The sequence below is a fragment of the Staurois parvus genome, unplaced genomic scaffold, assembly GCF_062004578.1.
Source record: "Staurois parvus isolate SC_StPar_1 unplaced genomic scaffold, SC_StPar_1.0 ptg000274l, whole genome shotgun sequence".
Taxonomy (NCBI): domain Eukaryota; kingdom Metazoa; phylum Chordata; class Amphibia; order Anura; family Ranidae; genus Staurois; species Staurois parvus.
The window spans coordinates 2,469,941-2,495,237 of record NW_028318070.1 but is presented as its reverse complement, the minus strand read 5'-3'; the positions used below and the strand labels follow the sequence as shown (position 1 = coordinate 2,495,237).

The 25,297-nt window shown below is 41.9% G+C and overlaps 1 protein-coding gene across 5 annotated transcripts in view; it reads right to left on the bottom strand.

The window, feature by feature from the left end:
* Positions 1 to 22,850, bottom strand: part of B3GAT1 (beta-1,3-glucuronyltransferase 1) — a 101,350-nt gene extending 78,500 nt beyond the window's left edge. For 2 of the 5 annotated variants that reach the window (XM_089681647.1, XM_089681644.1), the window contains exons 1-2: positions 22,442 to 22,849; positions 18,149 to 18,210 (exon numbers count right to left, since the gene is read on the bottom strand). The gene's annotated coding sequence lies outside the window, so the exon portion shown is untranslated. Of the gene's footprint in view, positions 1 to 18,148; positions 18,211 to 22,441 lie in introns of all 5 variants that reach the window. The other 3 variants (XM_089681646.1, XM_089681643.1, XM_089681645.1) reach the window with 2 other exon arrangements.
* Positions 22,851 to 25,297: the final 2,447 nt, after the last annotated feature.

The following is a 25,297-nucleotide window of genomic DNA, read 5'->3' as shown; positions in this document are numbered from 1 at the left end:
TCTTTATGGACCTTGCTTTGTACACTGGTGCTCAGTCATGTTGGAACAAGAAGGAGCCATCCCCAAACTCTTTCCACAAAGTTGGGAGCATGAAATTGTCTAAAATGTCTTGGTATGCTGACACCTTAAGAGTTCCCTTCACTGGAACTAGGGGGCCAAGACCAACCCCTGAAAAACAGCCCCACACCATAATCCCCCTCCACCAAACTTTACACTTGGCACAATGCAGTCAGGCAAGTACCCTTCTCCTGGCAACCCTCAAACCCAGAAACGACCATTGGATTTTCTAGACAGAGAAGCGTGATTGGTCACTCCAGAGAACACGTCTCCACTGCTCTAGAGTCCAGTGGCGGTGTGCTTTACACCACGGCATCTGACTCTTTGCATTGCACTCGGTGATGTAAGACTTGGATGCAGCTGCAAGGCCATGGAAACCCATTCCATGAAACTCTCTACGCACTATTGTTGTGCTAATCTGAAATTTGGAGGTCTTTAGCTATTGACTCTGCAGACAGTTGGTGACATCTGTGCGCTGTGCTCTTCAGCATGCGCTGACCCCGCTCTGTCATTTTACGTGGCCTATCACTTGGTGGCTGAGTTGCTGTTTTTCCCAGTGGCTTCCACTTTGTTATAATACCACTAACAGTTGAATATTTAGCAGCCAGGAAATGTCACGGATGGACTTATTGCACAGGTGGCCACCTATCACGGGACCACGCTTGGAGTCACTGAGCTCCTGAGAGCGACCCATTCTTTCACCAATGTTTGTAGAAGCAGTCTGCATCCCTAGGTGCTTGATTTTATACACCTGTGGCCATGGAGGTGATTGGAACACCTGAATCCAATGATTTGGAGGCTGGCCCAATACTTTTGGCAATATAGTGTATGTTTTCTGTTTTACCTGTTGAAGAATTTGTGGTTCTTCATGGCCAGTTTTGTTATTTATACAGCCCTGACTCATTCACTGCATAGACAAGCAGGCTACACATGTATTTCCTGATTCAGCAATGCATCTTCTAAGAGCTAAACTCCAGGAAGCTAAACACACCGATGAAACATATTTATGGAAGCTGTTTTACCTGCCAAATAATTTGCATTTCTGTCCAGCCAGCTCTGATATTCACACAGCACAGCCACGCCCAGTAGGGCAAGAGACCTGATTTTTCTCTGCTGCAATTAAAGTGATATTATAAAATAAGTTCACCTTTCAATAAAAAATAATAAATGTGCATTTTTTTGCAGGTAAAAAAATGTGCATTGATTATTTTTTGTTGTAGGAGCTTGGAAGGCATTGCACAAGCAATTAGCAGATCTCTGATGCCATGCAGGACTCCTGCAGACCTGTCGGTGGTTCTGTTTGCTTGTACCTTGTATGGGCAAGCTGATACTTAATGACTGGAACAGGGGCGGACTGACAACTCATGAGGCCCCTGGGTAATAGGGGATCATGGGGCCCCTGTATCCTTGCCCAAACTCAAAAAAGCTTATGAAAAAGGTACCAGGGGCATCTCATGGGGCCCCCTATTGACCCCGGGCCCTCGGGCAGTGCCCGCGTTTCCAAATGGTCAGTCCGCCCCTGGACTGGAAGATTCAATGATGTACCACGGCGCTGACAGTGGCCAATAAGGCTGTAGTTGTACTTGTAGTTTTCCATTCACAGAAAAAATTTTGACAGCTAGTGGGGGAAGGAGATCAGGGGGTGCAGGGACCGGTCATTTCATAACATGTTACATGGGTGTAACATGTAAAATGTTGTGAAAGGTGAAGTTATCCTTTAAATGCTCAGTTTTTAAGCACTTTCAGCAGCTGATTTAACCAGTTACGAAGTATGTAGCTTCTTTGTCTTTAAATTCTTATCTATGTTTCTTTTTAAGTTGGTGACATGACCTCAGCCCCAGGCTTTCTGTTTCAAGGTAATGTAACAAAAATGGAAAATGAAGCACCACGCTAATCCTAAGACGTCCAGGGACAACTTTATTCCAATAAAAGTCAAGGGGACAATCCAAAAATTAGCCAACATGTTTCAGGGGGTCCAAGAGGCCCTATTCATCAGGGCTTGACTGCTAACAATGTGCAGAAACTAGAAGTGAACCAGCTGCTGACAAGGCTTCTGCTTACAAGACACATTTTAAAAAATATTAAAAAGTCCAGTTGGTTTCTAGTCTATCTACATTGTTATCAATCAAGCCATGATGAAGGGGGGCTCTTGGACTTCTGAAATGTATTGGCTACTTTTTGGATTGTCACAATGACTTCTAAGGAAGTTAATTAAAAGAGTAATTCCACATTTGTTGAGAAAAAAAAAAATTCCCCTCTGGGTGATGTATGTACATTGCAAGGATTTTAATAAACTTTGTTGTAGATTCCTACCTTTTGTTATTCTGAAGAAGTAGGTGTTTGTCTGTTAAATAAGTGCAACTTGCACTTGGAATTTAGATGACAAAATAAAGCAGCTTGTACTTTAAAATAGGCCAAGAATAATAAAAACAAAACAATTGCAGTGCTAGTTATACAGTTATGCATCTACAGTAATTGAAAAAGCAAAAAGGTAAATGGAAAATATACGCAGGTGGTAACAAAGTCCATATAGGCTTCACAAGTATAGATAAAAGTTGGGGCATAAAGAGAGAATTCCAATCCAGAGATAAGACCATCACCTTCCACCCAAATGAATTGGCCTCTTAACAGAAGGGTTGGCAAGCATGAGCAGTATAATATATCCAACTGATACAGCAATAGGTCTTCAGTAAAGATCACTTCTGGTGCAATCAAAGTTACTTCTCCAAGTTACAGAAAATTCTCAGTAGCCAACTTCCCATCGGGTAACAAAACACAACATAGAGAAAAAAATGCCAGCTCATAGTGCAGTAAATAAATTCAACCAGGTGATTTATTCAAACTGCACTTACATAAGTATCATAAAAAAATAGCATACCAGAATGATTTGTTTCAAACTAACAAGATGGCCACTGTCCCTCCGAAGCATGATGACGTCACACGGCATAACTCCACCCTATGTGTTTTGTCATCAAAAGACATCAGGGGCGTGGCCAGCTTGATGCATTGCTCGATTTAAATAGAGCTCAAAAAGGACACTCCCCCTCATTGGGATGCACTCCATTGATAGAAAACGCTAGCTCCAGCAGGAAGTGGAAATAGATAAACCTCAGAAAGACAATCCCCCTCACTGGAATGCGCTCCATGAACAGGAAACACTACCTCCAATTGGGAGTAAAATTAACCCAAGTTTTTAAGGGCCAAATAAAATATTTAGTACATTATAAACTCTGAAAAGGCTTTAATCAAAAAGATCCAACAATGTTATCAAAATATGAAAAAAAAAAAATCATGTGGCATCTTAAAAATTAAAAAAATAAAAGATCAACAATAAAGCGAGGACAGCACCATTTTCTTGCGGTACAAACATAAATTACAACACATATGAATTCAAAACAATAATAAAACAGTAAATAAACAAACACAAATAAATCAATCAAATAATATTATTTATAAAAGCATTTCCCACTCAATATTAAGGCCAAAAGGCACATAGGTCTTAAGGGAATAAATCCATAAAGTTTCTAGTCTAGAAATCTCTCGTCTCACATGGTAACCCCTCTAATTTGGTATAAACCTATCAATATCAAGGAACAAAGTGCCACCCAGATTTGTATTATGGTGTGTTGCATAATGCTTGGACAGGCTATGATTTGGAATGTGGAAGTTTGTCTGTGTCCATGTGCACAGTGAATCTGTATGGGAGTGACTGATTAATTATCAATCAGCTGCTCCACCTGCAGGGCACTAATGAGGAAAATTGCAAGGTCTACATCCCGATTTTCCCATAGGGAGTAGTTTACTAAAAATGACATTTTAGTTGCAGGGGATGTCAAAAATGATTCTTGTATCTTAGTGCAGATGTCTGGGAAAATCAGTGAGCCAATCACACAAGCAGGAAATTACATTTTGTGGGAGTATTCTGTACACACTCTATGTACAGAACACCTCCAGGTAGCCATATTGCATTGTATTTTACAGAAAATGACGGCACTGCAGATTGAAAAGCAAAGGTAATTTTTAAATAACATTCAAGTACAATATGACTTGAAATGCAATTGTGAGCGCTATATTATTATTTTTTTTATTTACTAATTTTTTTCCTCCACGAAAGTGGAGTTACCCTTCAAGAACACAGAAAAGCTGTAACAGTGTAATGTTTCTGGCTGTACAGTGCGACAGAAGTGTGTAAATCATGAGACTGGCTGTTTAGGACAATACAGATAATACCAGTAGTAACCTGCTAAAGTGTTGGAGCTGTGGCAGTTCATGAGGAAGCTGCAGGTTCCAGCAAAGAAAGAATGAATAACTTAGGAGGACTTATTCAATAACATCATAGCATGAATTATAATGTAAACACAATATGCATGCATCCTTAAAAGACATATTAATAAAGGTTTTTATTCATTTAATTGATAATGGAAAGATGCATGACACTAAACTATGTGCAAACCACAAAAAAGGTAAAACATTGTATAGTAACACTAAAGGGTAACCTTCAGCAACAGAGGCAGCGCAGTCAATGCAGAAAGCAGTGGGCAGAACTAGATGTTGCCAAGAGCCAAATGAATTAAGTTTCAGGCCTGTGAATCAATGGTGGTAATGCCAATAGCCACACCCCATGCAACATTTTTTCATCCCTGTGTAATGCGAACAGGCACATCCTACATGAGAGTGACAACTCTGCTCTGACTTCTGGAGCAGTGCAGCATCTTTGCCACCTCACCACAGGAAGCAGCATTAGGTGGACTTCACTTGCAGGATCAACAGGTAGTTTTGGGACTTTGCGGGGGGGGAGGGGGGAATAAGAGAAGAGTGTTAAAGCAGATCACTTATAATTAAGTGTTGTAAGTTATATATTTTATTACTGGAAGACTATAGTTCTAAGTTAACCACATGCCGCCCAGCCACTGTAGAAATACGTTGGCAGGGCGGCACAGCTGGGCAAAACCACGTTTCTGTGTTTGAAAAACAGGTAAAACACACAAAGCACGCAGGCGAGGCGTGCCACCACCCTACCTGTCCCGCCGATCACGGCCACGGATGTCAGTCGCTGGGTCACAGCCGGTCGTTACCGGCTGTGTCGTGCCAATTAGCGGCAATCACTGACAGAGAGCAGGGCTGCAGTAGCTCTGCTTTCTGTCAGTTCCCTGTCAGCTCCTGACAAGCTGAGCTGGAGAGAAGAGTTTATCTCTCCCGTTTAGCAAGGAACATACATTCCACATTAATAACTATGCTACCAAAATCAGTGTGTGCTTTAAATTGCCTGTGACATTGTTCCTGTTTCTTCTTGCCAGAGGCTTCCATTTTACTGAAGGTTGCCATTTTGCTGAAGCCCAGAGCCTCTGAGCAGCAGTAAATCTTTAGGCTGTCAGCTGGCCTCTACATTTTTAGTACAGTGTCAATAAATAGGGAGCAATGGAGTAAATGCAAAACAGGGTGAGGTGTATTACTGAATTTTTTAAAGTATAGGAAAATATTTTGAATGTGTTGCAAGTTTTGCTTTAAACTTTTACCACCCCAACAAACAGGTAGATATTCGCAAGTCATGTTTCTAGGAGTTCCGTCCACCTTAAAAGGACCAGTCTGCTGAAAAGTGATATTTTAGTTACAGATGGCACCTAATGGGTTTTGGCAGCACGTGGCATCGTATATATCTTGGCATCTTAAACTAATTCCCAGCTCTGTTGAGCATCTTACAGATGAGCAGCCGGGGGGGGGGGGGGTTAGACTTCCTGACCACCCATATAAATGCTACCATTGCAGCCAGGTAGGGCCTGTACATATTATGCGGTTGTTACACTTTCCTTATTGGCAATTTGAACTTTACTTACAGAGTTTGATAGGCCGCACCACCTGTCAAGTGCCCACATCAAAGTCAACCACCAGTAAAACGCTTGGCATATGTTTGCAGTGTATTAATACAATATTGCCCTTGGAATTCAAAAACAAACAGTCATTCTGGAAGCAGCTTCATGCTCATGCTCCTCTGCAGATCACTTTTCAGAGGGTGGTAGACAGTGCCACCCATCTGATTGAAATCCTTCCTGTTTTGGGTATTCCCTCCCACTTGTGTTCATTGCAGCTCCTCCTATTACATACTACACACTAAACTGTATGGAAAATTCAAAAGTGATGGTGGGAGCCTCTTATAATATCTACAGCAAGCATGTAGACCCAGGAACTCTCAGCTCTCACCTACAGTATAGAGTACACAAGAGACAGAAGAAGTTAGATGGTTTATCTCTTCAGCATCTACTAAAGTCTGGTATATCAGTTTTGGGTAGACTGCTCATTTAACCACTTGACCTCCAGAGGATTTACCCTCCTTCCTGACCAGGCCATTTTTTTGCAGTAAGGCACTGCGTTAATTTAACCGACAATTGCGCGATCATGCAACCCTGCACCCAAATGAAATGTACGTCCTTTTGTTTCCCACAAATAAAGCTTTCTTTCAGCGGTATTTGATCACCTGTTCGTTTTTAATTTTTTGCGCTATAAACAAAAAAGACCGACAATTTTGAAAAAAAAACCCAATATTTTTTACTTTTGCTATTAAACATGTCCAGTAAAAAAATTGTAAAAATCAAATTTCGTCATAAATGTATGCCAAAATGTATTCTGATACATGTCTTTGCTTAAAAAAATCCCAATACGTGTAAATTAATTGGTTTATGTGAAAGTTATAGTGTCTACAAATTTTTTATACTAGTAACGGCGGCGATCAGTGACTTATAGCTGGACTGCGGCGTGCATTCTGACACTGGGGGGAACTGACTAACTGCCACTGACATCCCAATGACACTAGTACAGTGGTCAGTGCTAATAAAAAGCACTGACACTGTATTAATGACACTGGGCAGGAAGGGGTTAACATCTGGGCAATCAAAGGGTTAACTGTGTGCTTTGTGTGTTTTACAACATGTGCTGTGTGTCATTTACTTGGGGAAACATGCTGCTGTGTATTTCTCTGCTGTGCAGAGAAATACACAGCAACATGTTATTGCTGGCAGCAGAGAGAACTGTGTTGTTTACACACAGGTCTCTACCCTTTCATTGTCACTCGGTGATTGCCGGGTGTCGGCGGGAAATCTCCAGCCTGGAACTGGTGATTGACATCTGTAGCCGTCAACGGCATCAGGGTAGGGCAGCGCGGGTAGGGCTGTATACGTGATTTTGCGCCGCCCTGTAGCAGTAGTTCTACTATAGGGTGGCGGGGAAGCGGTTAATAGAGAGCAAAAACTGTCCTCTGCTGCTTTGGGTTGGGGGTTTGGGGGAGGTATCTGCTGCAGCTACCCTGAATATTTGGAAAGCACCTTGGTTTTCGGCAGTAGATGTCACTATACAAAATGTTATTGCCGTTAGAGTGCAGCCTGGCTCCAAAGTGCGATGGCCATGCCCGGCCATGAATAATGAAAGGCATAACTGCTGGCACTCCAAAACATCCACCTCTGTCTACAATCTCAGAACTAGTGATTTGGCGCAGGGCTCTTTGTGTTTTGGTCTCTAGGCCAGTAGCTCCACTCTAGGCCAGTAGCTCCACTCTAGGCCGGTAGCTCCACTCTAGGCCGGTAGCTCCACTCTAGGCCGGTAGCTCCACTCTAGGCCGGTAGCTCCACTCTTCCGTAACCATGAATTGTCCTCACCTTATTTTTCCACGCTTCTCCTTCTGCCTATTCTCGATGCATCCCTCGCCGGTGAGCCATCATCAAATCTAATACCAGGTTTACTGAAAGAGACGTGCTCAGCACTCTTATAAATGTTCTTTCTGTTATTCCCTGATCATTGAAAAACATAAAACCATGACTATCCCTCTGCACCATGCAAAGTGCCAGAGATCTGACAGTACTTCTATTTCTGGCATTGGTGCATAGCATGTAAGTGTCAATCATCGCAACAAGGCCTTCTATCAATGGAGACATTTCAGCACACAATAACAGATAACAGCAGCCATCAGCCGTTACCTGAAGATGAACTCGGCAGCTCAGATGATAAAGTCTGAAGGTCAACACAATGGTTTATAATCCGACAGGTAACGAACTACTCAAGGGGCAATTATGTCTGAAGGATAGGTCATGGAAAATTGTATCTGCCTTGAGCATGGGTTGACATTGAGTGCTATCATCAGGGTCAAAGTAAAGTGATATTACTTTCATTGGCTGCATGCGTAAAGTGTTACTAAACCCACAACAGTAAAATCGGTCCGTATATGCAGTAAAGTATGCTTGTTATACTCACAGTGGAACCTAAGGGGTTAATCCTCTGCATTGTGTAAAAAGGCTGTTTGATCCTGTCTTCTCTGATCCTCCCCTTCTTCCACAGTCCCCAATCCATCTGCTGACAGAACAGAGCCTTGGGGCAAGCTGCACATGCTCATTTTAGTACAAGGGTCTGGGTTTAGTGACACTTTAACTCCTTCCTTCCTGACCTATTGTAATACTGCCCCAAACTACATCACCGATCTTGTCTCCAAATACCACCCAAAACATACTCTCCGCTCCTCACAAGACCTCCTACTCTTAAGCTCCCTGGTCTCCTCCTCCCATGCCCGCCTCCAGGACTTCTCCAGGGCTTCCCCCATCCTCTGGAACTCCCTACCCCAATCCATCAGACTATCACCTACTCTGCTCACCTTTAGGCGCACTCTGAAAACCCATCTCTTCAGGGAAGCCTATCCTGCCCTCAGCTAATTACTGAACTCCTCCACTCTTCCTACCACTCCATCCCCCACAGCTATTTCCTCCTGTACCACTATCCCTTCCCTCCTAGATTGTAAGCTCCAAGGAGCAGGGCCCTTCGAACCCCTCGTGTATCAAATCGTATTGTTACTGTACTGTCTCGTGTATTGTCTCCCACCTTAATGTAAAGTGCTGAGCAAACCGTCGGCGCTATATAAATCCTGTATAATAATAATAATATAATAATATGATGGCCGAGTAGGAACCCCATTACCCTGGGAGGATGTCATTTGACAATGGCCGCGCTCCTGCGCGATCTGTCACCGACCGTGTCCAGTAGATGACTGATCAGTACACCGTCTGCTGCCAGTGTCATGTGATCCCTGTGACCAATCACAGCAGATCACATGACAGGTGTAAACAATGAATGGCTTCCTTTCATGCCATTCATTGTTTACAACTGTGTTGCGAGCTGTGATTGGGCACAGAGATCACATGTAGAGACTGGGCCAATTACAGCCCATCTGTAGCATGTGATCAGCTATGGCCAATCACAGCTGTGCACAACAAAAACTACTAAAAGAATCAGTTTCATTCAGTAAAAATGCTTGCTTATAGCAATGAAATTAATTGGTATAAGTGAACATAATGTGTACAAAGAAAAAATTCTGATCACTTGCTATGGTAACATTGTATTGTTCTGGTTACAGCAGTAGAGAGAAAAATCATAGAAAAATGAAAAAAGCAATAATAATAAAAAAAATTTAAAATTATAATTATTCTTTTTTTTGTACACACTGTTGCCAGTTAGTGTCCCTGATCATCGCCGCACCAGTTATATGATGACGCTGTACTGCATTGGTGACTGTATGTAAAATAAAAATTGTGAACATTATTTTCATTTCTTCATTTTCCATAAAATTATTATAAAAAACTAGCCGTGCCTCTTACTAAATACCTCAGACTGTCTACTTCTGAAAAGCGGTCATTTGGAGGGAATTTGTACTGTCCTGGCATTTTTGGGCCTCAAGAAATTAGATCGGCCATCAGTACATTAGGATTTATCAATTTTTTAGATATATATGTAGCAGAATACACTTAAATAAATTTGTGCAGAAAGATTATTTATTTGAAAAATGTTATAACAGAAATGAAAAAAACAAATTTGTTTTTCAAAATATTTGATCATTGTTCCTTTATAGTACAAAAAATAAAAAACCCAGTGGTGGATAAATACCACAGAAAGAAATCTCTATTTGTGTAAAAAAAAAAGATAAATTTCATATGGGTAAGGTGTTGAATGACAGCGCAATTGTCATTCCAAGTGCCAACTGGCCTCGGCAGGAAGAGGGTAAAAGTGCCCGGTAAAAAACCTTCAATTTTTACAACCACTTTAAGGCTAGATTCATACCGGCAACTTTGGCCAGTGTGAACTGCAGAGGCAGGAATCTTATCATTCCTGCTGTTGATATAAGCGGCTACATGCGGCCACTGGCCCAGTTCAAACTAATAATAGGTTGCTGGTAGCCGCAGGTATTCGTCTGCACACATAAAGATTACCTGCAGTGATCGCTGCTGGGCACACGTGTGAATGTAGCCCAAGGGTTCCTGGGCAGTAATATAGTATGCTGTAGTGTAGTTTCAGCACATAAATCCACTAAAGATATGCAGTGAACGATAGTACATTCAAATGTTTGAATAAATAGTCAAACAAGGGTAGGATATGGCTCCAATAATGAATCCATCCAAGGCACTATAACCATCTTGCAAAAACATCTGGAATATCCCACCAGTTACCTAAAGGCAAACAGATCAGGCAGAGAGCGCATCAATATTCTAGTGATAATGAGAGAGTAAACAGTAAAATATAAAGTGCTTATCTGTGGCCCAGGAACACTTCCCAAGAAAAACTTCCAGCTGTGGCCAGCAGTGTGGGTTGAAGCTGTAAGACTTGGGAATCCTTGATTGGCTCAATGAAACCTACCAACACAGGATGCTATATGCAGCATCTAGCAGTTTCTTTCACTTTCAGATCAAAGCTTAGGCAGTAGCCTGGCAAGGTGTTTCAAGGGGACAACCCCTTTGTCTAATGCATATATGCAGTGTACAGATAATCACCTCTCCTTAGCACTCCACAATGAAACACATAGATATGAATAGACTGTGCATTGTAGTGTGATATGAAAACACTTATCTGTGGCCCAGAATATATCCTGTGACCAGTTCAGGAAAACCATCCAGCTATGGCCAGTGGCATGTGTTGGAGCTGTAAGGGGTTCCAGGGGCCTGGTTCAATGGAATCTGCCAACACAGGATGCTGTATCCAGCAGCTAACTGTAGGAGAAAGTGGTGTTCCTTCCACTTCCAGGTCAAAGTTTGGGCAGTAGTTTAGGCAAAGCATTTTGGGGAGGCCTCCCATTTGTCAATGAGACCCACCAACAGAGGGTCTATCATTCTGAGTGAACACTCTAATGCACATATGTGTAAAGAACGCCCCTGCTCTTAGCACTCCACAATGAAACGCATAGATGTGAGTGCACTGTGCCTTGATATGCAATGTCTTGGTCAAAAATAGGTTGATGTTTTTGGAATTGAAGCTTGGTAAGCCTGCCAAAGTGAATGGATTGCCTTAACACAGCACAATTCAACACATAAAGAAGTGTGTCAACACGTGCATGCATAGGTGTGAATGTAGAGAAATTTTTAAATGACCTAATAAGATTATTTGCCTTATGCTGATCACATTTATATATGCTGTACATGTTGCTACAACACAAAGGTGTGAAACCTGCCTTAAGGAACAACACAGTAAAGTTCCACTTTGAGTTCAGCCTTTATGATTTACTCCTATTTGTATTCCTGGTGCATTACCATGTCTAAACAGTTAGGTGGCTTAGTTGTTAGCACTTCTTCCCTGCAGCACTGGGGATACCCAGCTCAAATCCCAGTCAGGACATTATCTGTATGGAGTTTGAAGGTTCTTCCTGTATGTGCATGGGTTTCTTCCGGGTTCTTTGATTACCTCCCATACTCCAAAGTCATGCTGGTAGGTTAATACGCTCCTGTCCAAATTGGCTCTAGTATGTGCATATGAGCTAGGAACCTTAGATTGTAAGCTCTGTGAGAGTAGGGACTGAAATGAATGTAAAAATGTAAATTGTTGGCTCTATATAAATGCCTGAAATAAATGGTTTTCAGACTGTGGGCACTATGCTTTAGTAAAGAGGCGGTTACTGACAGCTCTGCCTCACAATCTTTACAAGCCAAGACAGCAAGCACTGGGCAAACATCAACAAGCCTATATGCAAACGTACGGTGGATGTGCGAGGACTTGTAATGGCTTGAAGATATATTTACCCTGGTTAAATGTCTGCTACCCAGCGGGCTTTGTACAAGGACAAAACATGTCATCTGCCACTTGCCAATCCATCATTTCCCCAACGCTCTGCCAAATGTTTTCTTTAACTCCCTAGCAGGCTTCAGAGAAGGTAATAAAAGTTGATTAACAAGCTTATTACACAAGATGAAGCATCAAAAGACACTATCAAGAGAATGGATGTGACTGGTGACATCTCTTCAATGATAGTTGAGCCAACTGATTGATGATATAAAGTGTTATGATGGCTGTCAGTCTATCACCATGGGGAAGGTCATTGTAAAGCAGAGATTATAACAACAACAAAAAAAGAAAACATGGGATTCTGCCACATCTTAACATGAGTCCTTCATATTTCATACAATAACTTTTAAGTGTCACCCATAAACAGCATTTGTTTTAATAAAAAATTGGGTATGTTGTATAATTCATGCAAACTGATGGTTTGGTTTCCAAAAGTAAGAAACAGGCTAGGGCAATTCATTTAACAAAAACAAAACAAAAAAAACATACAGCATGCTTTAAAGTAAAATGGTAATTCCACATAGGAAACTTGGCAACTAAGTAAAAAAACAAATATAGATTCAAGGAACCCAAAATCTAGAACTGGCTATCACATCAAAGACCAGGGATGTTCAGATAATGGGCTTCAGTGTTTGCTGTCCTGAGGACTGCCCAAGAAACCATAAGAAAAATTGGGTTTCTCTGATATGGAGACACCATACCAGATTTCTGGTCCACTTCTTCACTGTGATAGGCGGCCTCCTAAACCAATAGAAATTCTCAGGAAAATGGAGGATGAGAGTTCCTAGAAAACTATAAAAAAATGGGTTCCTCTGTTTTGGAGACACCATACCAGTTTTCTAGTCCACTTCTTCACTGTGATAGGTGGCCTCTATAACCAACATAAATTCCCAAGAAGATGGAGGATGGGAACATCTGGGAAACCATAAAAGACTGGGTTCGTCTGTTATGGATGTCAGTGATCAGAATTCTGATCCACTTCTTCACTGTGATAGAAGGACTCTTTAACCAATAGAAATTCCCAAGAAGATGGAAGATGGGAGTGCCCAGGAAATCATAAAAAAACTGGGTTTTTCTGTTATGGAGGTCATTGATCAGAATTCTTGTCCACTTCTTCACTTTGTTAGGTGGCCTCTTTAACCAATAGAAATTCCTAAGACGATGGAGGATAAGAGTGCTTGGGAAACCATAAAAAAGGGTTCCTCTGTTATGGAGGTCAGGAACCAGAATTCTGATCCACTTCTACACTGTAATAGGTGGCCCACTTCATCAGGGATGAATGTTGGCACTGATAGAAAGAATATACCTTGACAATGTGAGCAAAGGATCAAAGAATAGTATATCATTGTGAGTGCCAGTCTAACATCTCTGATGAAGAGGAAGTAGCGACACCCCAAAATGCATTGGATTTACTTACTGATCTTTTATCAAGATTAATACATTTTTACTAGACTTATCATGGACTTGTGGTAGTCTCATCATTTACATTTTCTTTGGGTTGCTCCAGGGACCCATAGATGTTAGAAATCTGCCTCATAAGACTTGAAATTACACCAGATTATATCTAGTTTAGGGTCCAGTGATCCACCAATACCATTGCACAAGAAATTGGAGAGGCAGGGCTCCAGTGAGTAAGAAGCTGGTTGTTGCTTCTTTAGCGGTATTATGGGTCTCTGGGGTTCCCATGCATTCTACAGGACAACATTGGTGGAATATAGGCATCCAGAGGAGCCTACTCTTCGGTATGTCACTGTTAGATTTTGGTTGGTGGAAGTAGGTTCACCGGAAGGCAAGTTATATTTACTTTCCCCACTGCTTTCCATTGAACATTACTTTCAAACAGCATTGGGAAATTCAGCTGGCCATACATTATACAATCTCATTGTACAATGTATGTACAATCTTGTATATATTTACCAAAATTATGTAATATGCGGACAAACCTATATAATTAATTCTATTAATATTAACTTCTTCCCAACCGTGCTATAGCCAAAAGACAGCTACAGTGCAGTCGGCTAGTTCTGGGAGGGCGTCCATGGACGTCCTCCAAGTAGCACACCAACTGTTGTGTGCGATCTGAGATTTCTGTGTCCAGCTGAACAAATGTAAACAGGAAATGCCAGTTATTGGCAGTCCTCTCCTCACGCTGACAGCGCATGAGGAAAGGATAGCCAGTAAGGGGGACATCTACACTGATCATCAGGGCACTGATAATCAGTGTAGCCCCATCAGTGCTGCAAACAGTGCCCATCTGTGCTGGCTTTTAGTGCCCATCTGTGCTGGTTTTTAGTGCCCATCAGTGCTCATCTGTGCTGGCTATCAGTGCCCTTCTGTGCTGGCATTCAGAGCTGGCTATCAGTGCCTCCTCAGTGATGCCTGTCAGTGCCCATAAGTGATGCCTGTCAGTGCCCATCAGTGCCACCTATCAATGCCCATCAGTGCTACCTATCAATGCCCATCAGTGCTGTCTATCAGTGCCCATTAGTGCAGCCTCATCAGTGCCTCCTCATCAGTGCCCATGAGTGCAGCCTATCAGTGCCCATCAGTGTCACCTATCAGTGCCCATCAGTGCCACCTATCAGTACCCATCAGTACTGCCTATCAATGCTCATCAGTGCGCCTATCACTATCAGTGCAGCCTATCAGTGTCCATCAGTGCAGCCTCATCAGCGCATATCAGTGAAGGTGAAAAATCACTTATTTACAAAACGTTTTAACAAACTAAGAAACAATATTTTTTTCAAAATTTTTGCCCTGTTTTGTTTGTTTAACAAAAAAAAAAACACCCAGTGGTGATTAAATACCACCAAAAGAAAACTCTATTTGTGTGAAAAAAATGATACAAATTTAATTTGGGTACAGTGTTGCATGACCGCACAATTGTCAGTCAAAGTGTGAGAGAGCTGAAAGCTGACAATTGGCCTGGGCAGGAAGGGGGAGAAAGTGCCGGTAGGCAAGTGGTTAAGATAGGCTCTTGTACTACATAATTGATGGAAGATTTAAAGGAAATGGTCCAATCAGATTGTATAGTGTATGATCAGCCTTACTGCAGTTTGAGGACAACAAATGCATTTAGCTTAATCATATGTGTACATATTTGGGTCGCCTCAGTCTCATCTCTAACTGTATGGGTGGAGCTGGGAATGCCCAGCATGCAGGCTTGGTAATTAGTGTTCCTATAACACTGGATTACCAGCTACCATATGAAGGGCTAACCTGATATACTCGAGCAATGTCAAGATGAATGAAAATTAAATAAATGAAAGTCGTGTATGTACCACATCCCCGACATGCATTTAGATGCAAATTATTTCTATTTTTAAGGTTGATTAATCTCGCTCAAAATTAAAAAATGTATTACAACAGTTTTTCAAATAGGCCATAGGAAATATCTGTCCCTGTCTAGTCAGAATTTAAAAAGGCATTTCAAAAGAGTTCAGAAATTCTGCACCCTCAGAAGAGCACATGAAAGTTTATACATGCTCTAGTTCTTCCAGCATGTTTCTTTTGCTATTTCTATGTGATCTTCTGAATCTACTACTATTATACTACTGGAGACTTGGAAAAAGATATCTGACGGGAAACTGGCATGGTTAGGAAACGGTACTGCTTAAAGCTGAAGTGTATTCTGCTTATAATTTGCCCTCTATGGTATATCCTTTCCCCTATATTTAAAACACATCCGTTTTCATTACATTCTTTATTTTCATTACACACAGGGCTGCTGTTAGAAACCACGATGCCCCATACAGACAACCTGACAGCCCCCCCCAAAAAAAAACCCCCCACAGTGTACTATGCTTGACTTGTGAATGAACACTTTGAGTGATCAGTACCGATCACTCATTCTGTTCATTCAGGAAAAGAAGGGGCTGGTAAATGTGATATATTTACTGGACCCTTCCCCCACTCTCCATTCTGAAGATCCTATTGTGTGCTGGCAGCTGCCTGTGGGAAAGAGGGGAAGGAAGCCAGCAGCATTGTAGGGGTGGGGGCACACTTGGGGGTTTGGGCAGCAGGGGGAAATGTATGGTGCACAGGGAGGATGATGGGTGCAGTGGGGGGGCAATTACTGGAATTCATTCCCTGTATGGCTCTCTTTGCAGCATCGGGAGGGAGAGGAGAGGAAACCGGCTTTCAGCAGAGAGCCATATAGGGGATCGGTTCCAGTAATTGCCCCCCTCCCCACTGTGCTGATCACCCTCCCTGCCCACATCCAAATCACCCAGCTGCCTGAGTCCCCCTGCTGACCTGGGCCCCGTACAGGAGGACTGGTGGTACCCCCTTATCCACGGCCCTGATTACGCACCTTATTTTAGTCCCAGTGACATAATCACTGGGTCTATGTGTTTCTCTCTGCAATGCTGGTGGGAGGGCCGGCAGGGTGGTGTACATAGCCTCCTGAAAACATGAAAACACCCTGCCTTAGTGCCCCTCAAGAGCCCTTAGCCCTAATGCCAGCAGCAGGCTGGGTCTTTGGAAGAGTTATGCAAATATTAAAATGCCTTGATGAGTGGATGCCAGTCTGGAGGAGTGGGTGTACCTAGGCCAAATGTATCTGCATGTAGACCACCCTTGGTAATGGTGAGTATACATGGTTGAAAGAAATTAAATTCAGTGAATGAAAGGGGCGTACCAGGAACAGTCAGACTGGAGAGGAAAGGGTGAGATGATGTTGGTCCTCCTCCAGCCAGGAAATGAGGTGGGCTCTCTCTGACTTGCTACAGCTGGAGAAGCTCACAGTATGCAGTGAAACCAGAGTACGCAATTTCAGGACAGGAGAGGAGCCGGTACAACTGTGCAAGACTGTATGGAAAGCTGGAGTTCACCTTTAAGTTTATATATAATGTGAGCACAGGGCCAGTAAACAATGGTGATCAGTAATCACATATGGGCCCACTGACTTCAGGGGCCCTATTGCAGTTGCTCTATAAGCACATACTACTCAATGTATGGAAATACTTTACTTTTTTGTGTTAAAGTGTTTGTAAAGTCACAAGGTTTTTTTTTACCTTCCTGCATTCTATGCAGGAAGGTAAAAAACCTTCTCTGTGCAGCATCCCCCCCACAATACTCACCTAAGCCTCCTCTCAATCCAGCGATGTGCACTGGAGTCTCGGCTATCCCAGGACTCCTTCTCTTTATTGGCTGAGACAGAAGTGAGAGCCATTGGCTCCCACTGCTGTCAATCAGAGCCAGTGAGCCAATGAGAAGAGAGGTGGTGGGGTGGGGCGGAGCCATGGCTTTGTGTGTGGTCACAATGGATGGACACACGGAGCAGTGGGTGCCCCCATAGCAAGCTGCTTGCTGTGGGGGCACCCAAAAGGAGGGAGGAGCCAGGAGAGCATGGGGGACATGAGAAGAGGAGGATCCAGGCTGCTCTGTGCAAAACCACTACACACAGCAGGTAAGTATAGACATGTTTGTTATTTTTTCATAAAAAAAAAATAAACCTTTAGAATCACTTTAAGTTTCCATTTCACATATGTTTTGTGGATGCTATATGCAAGATGATATAGACATGCCCGACATATACTTGCATTGTTCAAAAGATCTACAGCATATTGTCATTGTTCACCAGCCATGTGTGTAAGATTCTCTATGCTTGTGCCACGATTTGCATTCCAGGCTTGTATTGTAGAGCCATCTTGCAGAGGGTTATGGGTGTATTACATCTTATAGTCTGTTCACCCGACACTATAGATGTGATTACAGTACCATGTACCTCCTGTGTGTGTTATATAAGTCGACACTGCACTCTCTCTCCTTCCTCATCTCCAAATCATTACCGCAAACAGCAGCAGTCCGTCTCACACCGGCCCCAGTTTAACACCCAGGATAAAAGGTGCGCGTTTAACACATTACCGGGCGATAGCTGGCTGGAAAGAGATATGATAAGGTGGATGAAGAAAAACGCACTCTATAAGCCGAAGCAACACGGCGACACGGCCTGCATTGCACCCCACTGTCCATACACATCCAAGGAAATGGTAAAAAAAAAATCACTCACATGCCAGATTACAGAGTCCCTCTAAACACAGCTAGAAGAATAATTGTGCCTGGACATTGTATCTGAAACAAGGTGAATATTACATTACACATGAAATTGTAGTAATATAATCTGCAATAAATCAATGTGCATATTACATATTTTTATATCCTACTCCTGCTGAAGCAAAGGAAGTTTCAGCTAAATTACATAGAAACTTGCAAAATGTATTGTCCACAAATATATTGCTTTCCCCTCTAAATTTGAAGAACATAACGATGTTCTGTATATTGTACTGCAGAGTTGGCAGAGGTCAGAAAGCTGAAGCATTACAACGTAGTATTATGGGGGATACTATAAAGCAGCCATTCTCAATCAGGATTCTGTGGAACCCTAGGATTCCTCTGGAGGTTGCTAGGGGTTCCTTGAGCTGTGTACTGATTGACCTTCTAATTGATTGTGTCTGCATAGTTCTGGGGCCAATGGCACTTGAAGAAGTCAGTGGCATGACACCAATGATCTTTTTTTGTGGCATTCTCACCACCACTGTAAAGGAGGTATTCTTCCCATTGACCACCAATTTAAGGGATATTTTTACCACTGATCCTAAATGGACTGGTTCTATTAGACCCAAAAATAATGTCAAGGGTTCCCTTGGGGTAAAAAGGCTGCTATAAAATTTTGTAGGTGCACCCTATTCTAGAGAATGTGGTTGAGAAAAACTTTTTTTGTGAAGTTGAATACTAAATTTAAAATCTTATTGGTCTGGGTCTCAAAGTCATAGATATAGTATACCTTATATTATGGTATTTTACAAAAAAACTAGGCACTGAGAATGTATGTTCCATTATCATACCTTGCCAAAGGTCATTGTGGCATTTCTCTGATAGCATCAGTATTAGTCTGTCAAAGTTCCCTAACACCCAAATGTTATAATTTCAATGTTGTAAGACCCAAAGTGTCGGTGTTTCATTGTCCTGGAACCCCAAGAGTCAATATACTATTATTCTTGAAAAATATATATTGTGCCATTTTCCAAGGATCCTAACTGTTACAATGTATTTGTTCCAGGACCCCCACGTGTCTATGTGTCATTGTTCAAAGATCACATGTACCTGAATCTCATTATTCTAGAACTCAAAGGGTTGTTGCTTCATAGTTCTGTGATCCCCAAGTGTCAATATGCCATTGTTTCAAAATCAGTGTCTGAATGTCATTGATCTAGAACTTAAGGGGTTATTGCGCCATACATCTGTGATCCCCAAGTGTCAATATTTAATTGCTTCACAATCAGGTCTCTGAATCTCATTGTTCTAGAACTAAAAGGGTTATTGCACTATACTTTGTTGATCATCAAGTGTCAATGTGTCATTGTTCTAGGAATGAATGTGTCCAAATGCCATTGTTCTAGAAGCCCAAGTGTCAGTGTTGCATAGTTCTGGGACCTAAAGTGTCAATGTTTCATTGTTTTGGGACCAGGAGATAAATGGGACATTATTCTAGAACCCTAGGTGTCAAAATATAATTTTTTCAAAGCCCAAGGGTCAATGTACTATTGTTTGTTGACTGCAAGTGCCATTCTTCTGGGACCCAGAGATTGATGGACCATTTTTTGGAACCCAGATTGTCATAATGTCATTGTTCTGAAACTGCTCAGGTCACGAGGCTTTGGTTTCAAGGCCGTGGGAGGGAACATACTCTTCTTTTAAAACATCAAATGCAAACGTGCCATTACTCTGAAACTACAGTTATTGCTCTCACATTATTCTGGTACTTCAAATGCTACTCTGGTACTTCAAGTGCTAGAGTTTTAGGGCCCCAATTGACCATGTTTCAGAACCTTAAGAGTGAATATGCTATTTCAGGTAATAATAGTGGGTACACATTGTTCTAGAACCACAAGTGTCAGTTTACCATAGTTCTAGGACCTAAAGTGTCAATGTGTCAGTGTTCTGGGAATTAGAGATAAACGGGCATTGCTCTAGAATCTTGGGTGTCACAATATCATTTTTCTGGAAGCCCAAGGGTCAATGTGTCTTCGATCATTGACTGCAAGTGTGAGTGTGTCATTCTTCTGGGACTCAAAAATCAATGGGCCATTGTTCTGGAACCCCGAGTGTGGAATCTATTACACCAGTGACAAGGTTACCCCTAGAGGCACATCGTGGGGCCCAGTTAGAGTTCAGACTCGCAGATTCTTTTTCTTTCAGAATACATGTCATACCTGCAACTCAATGCACAATGCCACAAGGCATACATTTAACTGCTTTTAGAAAAATATATAATAGCATTTGTGCATAATTACATTGACGTTTCAGTACACTTCATCTTTAAAATGAAAGCGGCAGAGTGGGAACTAATCTTTTCCAATACACAGCTGATTTCACATTTAGAAGTCTAATAGAAGAAAAAAAAAACAGCTCTTCCTCCAACATCAGCAGCTAAGTGATTTTGATAAAGGTTGCATAGAGAAGTGACACCAATGCCACAATTTGTTCTTTGTATTCAGGTGTGGGAGCTTCTGAATATAAAGTTGTGAATGTCACAATAGATCTTTCACATTTAACTTTTTTCTTTGTTTTGAGTCGTTTAATTAGCTTGTGCAAAGGGTATCAAGTGATGTAGAAATGCTTTACTTTTACATATGACCAGAAGCTATACTGATGATAATTAAATGTCTTTGTTGAAAATAAATTGAGATTTCTGTAGAAGACCATAAACCATTAGACTCATTATTATGCAACTGATGTCTGAAATATTTCATTTTTTTAAAACATCAGTGGTGTACCGGTGGAAAAAAGTAACTTCTGAAAGATACCTAACCAAAAAACTCCTTCAATATGAATCCTGCACCCAGCCCACCTCGCTTAAAAGAAATTGATTGGCAGTGCTTGATTATGGGTCTTCCTTTTGTAAGATAAGCCATAGGTATATTATACAAGGCTGGGGACCAGTAACTTCCATGGGTGATCTTTGCCCCCTCTGGGGCTGCGGCATGCAAGGACTAGTGGTCTCAGGTCTTTAAGGACAGTTTGGTGCTGAAGAAAGTTGATCAACAGTCACCAGAATCTTGTTTCTGCGAGGAAAGTGATTCTAGATTCAAAACTCTGCTTTTCCTTTTCTAAAGAGTTTTAGATCCACCTTGGTAAAAAGAACTGGCCTATATGCTTAGTGGAACAATATCCCATGATAAATGCACCACAGGCATCCAGATTTTCTCAGGATAGGCACACTGGGTTTCAATATTAGCTGTGCATGATGTATGCTGCTTTCTGTTTATCTTTTGTTGAGGTTATATATAATACTTGTTGCGTTAAATTCTAGAGTTAATTCAAATAAAGAGAAAAATGAAAGTAAAAAGAAGACTGAGAACATATGAGAAAGCCATGTCATTGATAGTCAGTGATAGATTCATAGATAGATAGATAGATAGATGGATAGATAGACTGCAGATAGATAGATAGATGTGATATATATGATATATATAATAGATAGATAGATACTGTAGATAGATAGATAGAAAGATATTATAGATAGTAGATACTGTAGATAGATAGATAGATAAATAGACAGGCAGCCACATAACAATATTGTGAAATAGCAAAAAAAACAATTGGCTATTAACATCATATTAGGCTTCTTCCAATGCCTACACCTTGTGGAGGTACCAATTTCATCTAATGATGCTAAGCTGCCCCCAGACCTGACCTTACAACCCCCTCATTCACCGAGACAGATTCAGCCTTTTAATTAGGCAGCAATAATGTGCAAAAGCTTAGCAACCCATGGCGGCCAACCAGATTCCACCTTTTGTCTGTTGACTGAGATCAAGAGAATCAAAGACAGTTACCTGATTGGTTGCCAAGGGCTGCTGCACTTAGCACATTGTTAGTTGCCATATAAAATAAGCAGGCTATCTCATGCCTAGCTGATGAAGACCCCTTCGCTGACCCCCAGACAGTTTTAGGCACAATGTGGAAAGAAAACAAGAAGGTTATTCATCCTGTGAGGAGTAAAGAAAGAGTTAAGGATGCCAGATTGCTGCAGAAAGCATTTAAAACAAGGGTGACAGATGATTGCAGTTGCTAGAAGCCCGGGGCGCCTTCCTACTGTTCCAGGAAAATAGTCAAGTGATAGAAAACTATATAAAGTTATGGGGGGAGGGTTGGTAAGGCTCCCCCCAATGACTGCATACAGCAATACAATTATGTGTGTGCTGCAGGTGTACACGGGTAAGGAAGCACAAGTGACCAGGAATAAGAGACAATGCATAATATACAGAAACAGGAGGATGGAGTGAATGGATCACCATACCTCATTGTCGAAATAGGGTCTGCCTCATTCTCTGCACTGAGCTGTGTCTTTCATTCATTCTTTAATCCTTCCTGCTCTGGGAACAGAGGGCAATTCACGACTGCTCAGAGCATCCTTTGTGTATGTTCTGTGGAGCTGCTCATAAGGATCCCAGCATTCAAGGAACAAGATCCCCCCCCAAAAAATCAGATCTCAGGGCTCTGCGGAGATCCTGCCAGGCTCCTGGGTTCTGTATTCTGCAGATACACAGGGATGGAGAGGGTCACCTCTTCTGTTTGCTGCATGGAGGGGAAAAGAAGGGGCTTCTTCTCTCATCAAAGACCCAGACAAAGCTCAGCTCCTCTAGCATGCAGCACAGAGAAGGAGATGCTTGCATAGAGACAGAAGCAACTGCACAGTGCTAGGTCTATACCAATCCAACAGAAGGGAGGGGGAGAGGTATGATACTTGGTACATGCTGCAACGCCTCTTGGAATCCAAATGCCTTTTTCTTTCATAAAGGCAGGTGGTGAAGAGGCAGCAAACCAATAACCGCCTCTGCCGGACACCTAAACAGGCACATTTTCTGAAAGCTTGGGAGGCAAACTGTCCCCAAGAAAGGAGTGATTGAACATGTAGCAGTTCGCTATTTAGATAAAGTAAAATGCATCATATGTGTGTTCCCTATGTGTTCATGTGAAATGTAGGAATATGGTGCACTCCTATTGGTGGTCAACCATTTTTCTTTCTTCATGCTACAGTGATATATCAGGGATGGCACCCTGATCAGTGAGCACCGTGATCAGTGATAGGCATTACCATACCACATACCAAAAATTTCATTTGGCCAGAGAACTATCCAAAAGTTGTATTTTATTTATGAATGGAGCTTGGTGGACTAAGCTCTTCTTTTATGTCTTGGATACTTCAAAAGGAAGAGCTCCCTGTCATAGTTCTTAGTTCTGTTCCTGTCCGCCTGGGAATCTTGGGTGTTCTTGACCACCTTTGTGTGTTGCAGTTTCGATTGTTACATTCTCCATAAATTGGATAAATAAATTACCCAACAGAAAGAGAGCGAGACCTCCATCATGCTCGCCATAGTAGGGGACTGAAATGCTGAGATCTCATCAACAAAGTACATGAAAGATATAACTCTTCCTGCATCAACCAAACACTAAAAAAATATTATTTTTGGGTGGTATGACCTTTACTGTGTAACTTCAGTCTAGTTGAGGGAATAAAACATTCTCCTCCAGGTAAACTATATACATTGCATCCTGATCCATTTTGAAAATTTTTTTTAAAAAACAAGCCTTACCATGTTATTTTCCTACCAGGGGCAGACTGACAACTCATGGGGCCCCCGGGCAATAGGGGATCATGGGGCCCTTGAGTCCTTGCCCAAACTCAAAAAGCATATGAAAAAGGTACCAGGGGCATCTCATGGGGCCCCCTACTGACCCTGGACCCTCGGGCAGTGCCCGAGTTTCCAAATGGTCAGTCCACCCCTGTTTCCTACTGACAGTGATGGGATCTGCAATTATTATCATCACCACCTGATGATCAGGGTTGTAATATGAGAAGAGATCTTGGCATCCATTGACAACGGAGAGTCTAAGAAAGCATCTTACCAAATATTAAACTCTGACTAGTAATCTGACTTCAGGTTCTGTGCAAATATTGAAGAAAGGGGATGAGTCAGTCACACCAACGAGAAAGGAAGTTTGAGTTTACATGCATATGGGAACATTTGCCTGTGCACTTTGCGTATTTTTGGTGCCCCAGATGTCTTTTGCTGCAAACAGCCGCTCATAGATATAAATGGCTGAAGGCAGTTTTATGCAGCTGTGAGTAGCTCATAGTGTAAAGTAGTGCATGTGCACAGACGTAATAGGGTTGATTTAGTAAAGGCAAATAGACTGTGTACTTTGCAAAGTGCAGTTGCAGTCTGCAAGAGCAGTCGCTCCAGAGCTTAGCAAATTAGCAAAAGCTCTACTGACTTCCATCATCCAATCATGTGCCAGCACAAATGCACTTTTTTTAAATTTTACTTGCATGTGATTGGGTATTCTTTGGAAAGTGAAGTTTTACCTCATTTACTAAGCTCTAGAACAACTGTAGTTGCAGAGTGCAGCTGCACTGTGAAACGTGCACAGTCTATTGGCCTTTAATAAATCAACCCCAATGTCCAGAACACATGGAGTGTGAGTTAAAGACAGGTAGTGTTCATATGAGCTACTTTTTGCTAAAAGCAGCACATAGCTGCATTCACACACCTTCACCCATTTATATCTATTGGTGGCTGTAAGCAGCTCAAAGACACCCTGGGCACCAGAAAAAGTCAGTCTATTTACACTGCAAGGGCAAAGGCACCTATGAACAATACAAACAGATGGCAACCTCCCCAACCCATAACTAGCCTTTGCAGCAAGGAGCACATGGAAGGGTAACACACATAAAAAACAAAAATCCCCAGATCACTTACCAGCCAGCCTGCAACAAAATAGAATTGACCCTGTCTAACAATTCACGTTAAAAAAAAGGGGGGTTAGTCTGCATACATTTGCAAATATATGTGTAAGCTGCAATGGCTGCATCAAGGCACCACAGTGTACTAAATCACATGAAAATGCAGATAAATACATAAATAAAATAAAAAATATATTTATAAATGTTCATAATTCGTATATAAGTCCAAACACCAATATAAGTGATTGCCGGCCCATTAAAGACGTCGGATGACGAAACGCGTAGGGCCGGGCTTAGTGGATGGGACGTCAGGACGCTCCTTGAGAGTGTCGGCTGTGATCGCGGTGAGCGAGGCTCATCCCTGCTTTAGCTTTTTGAGACTGATATTGCAGGTGTCGGTTGGACACC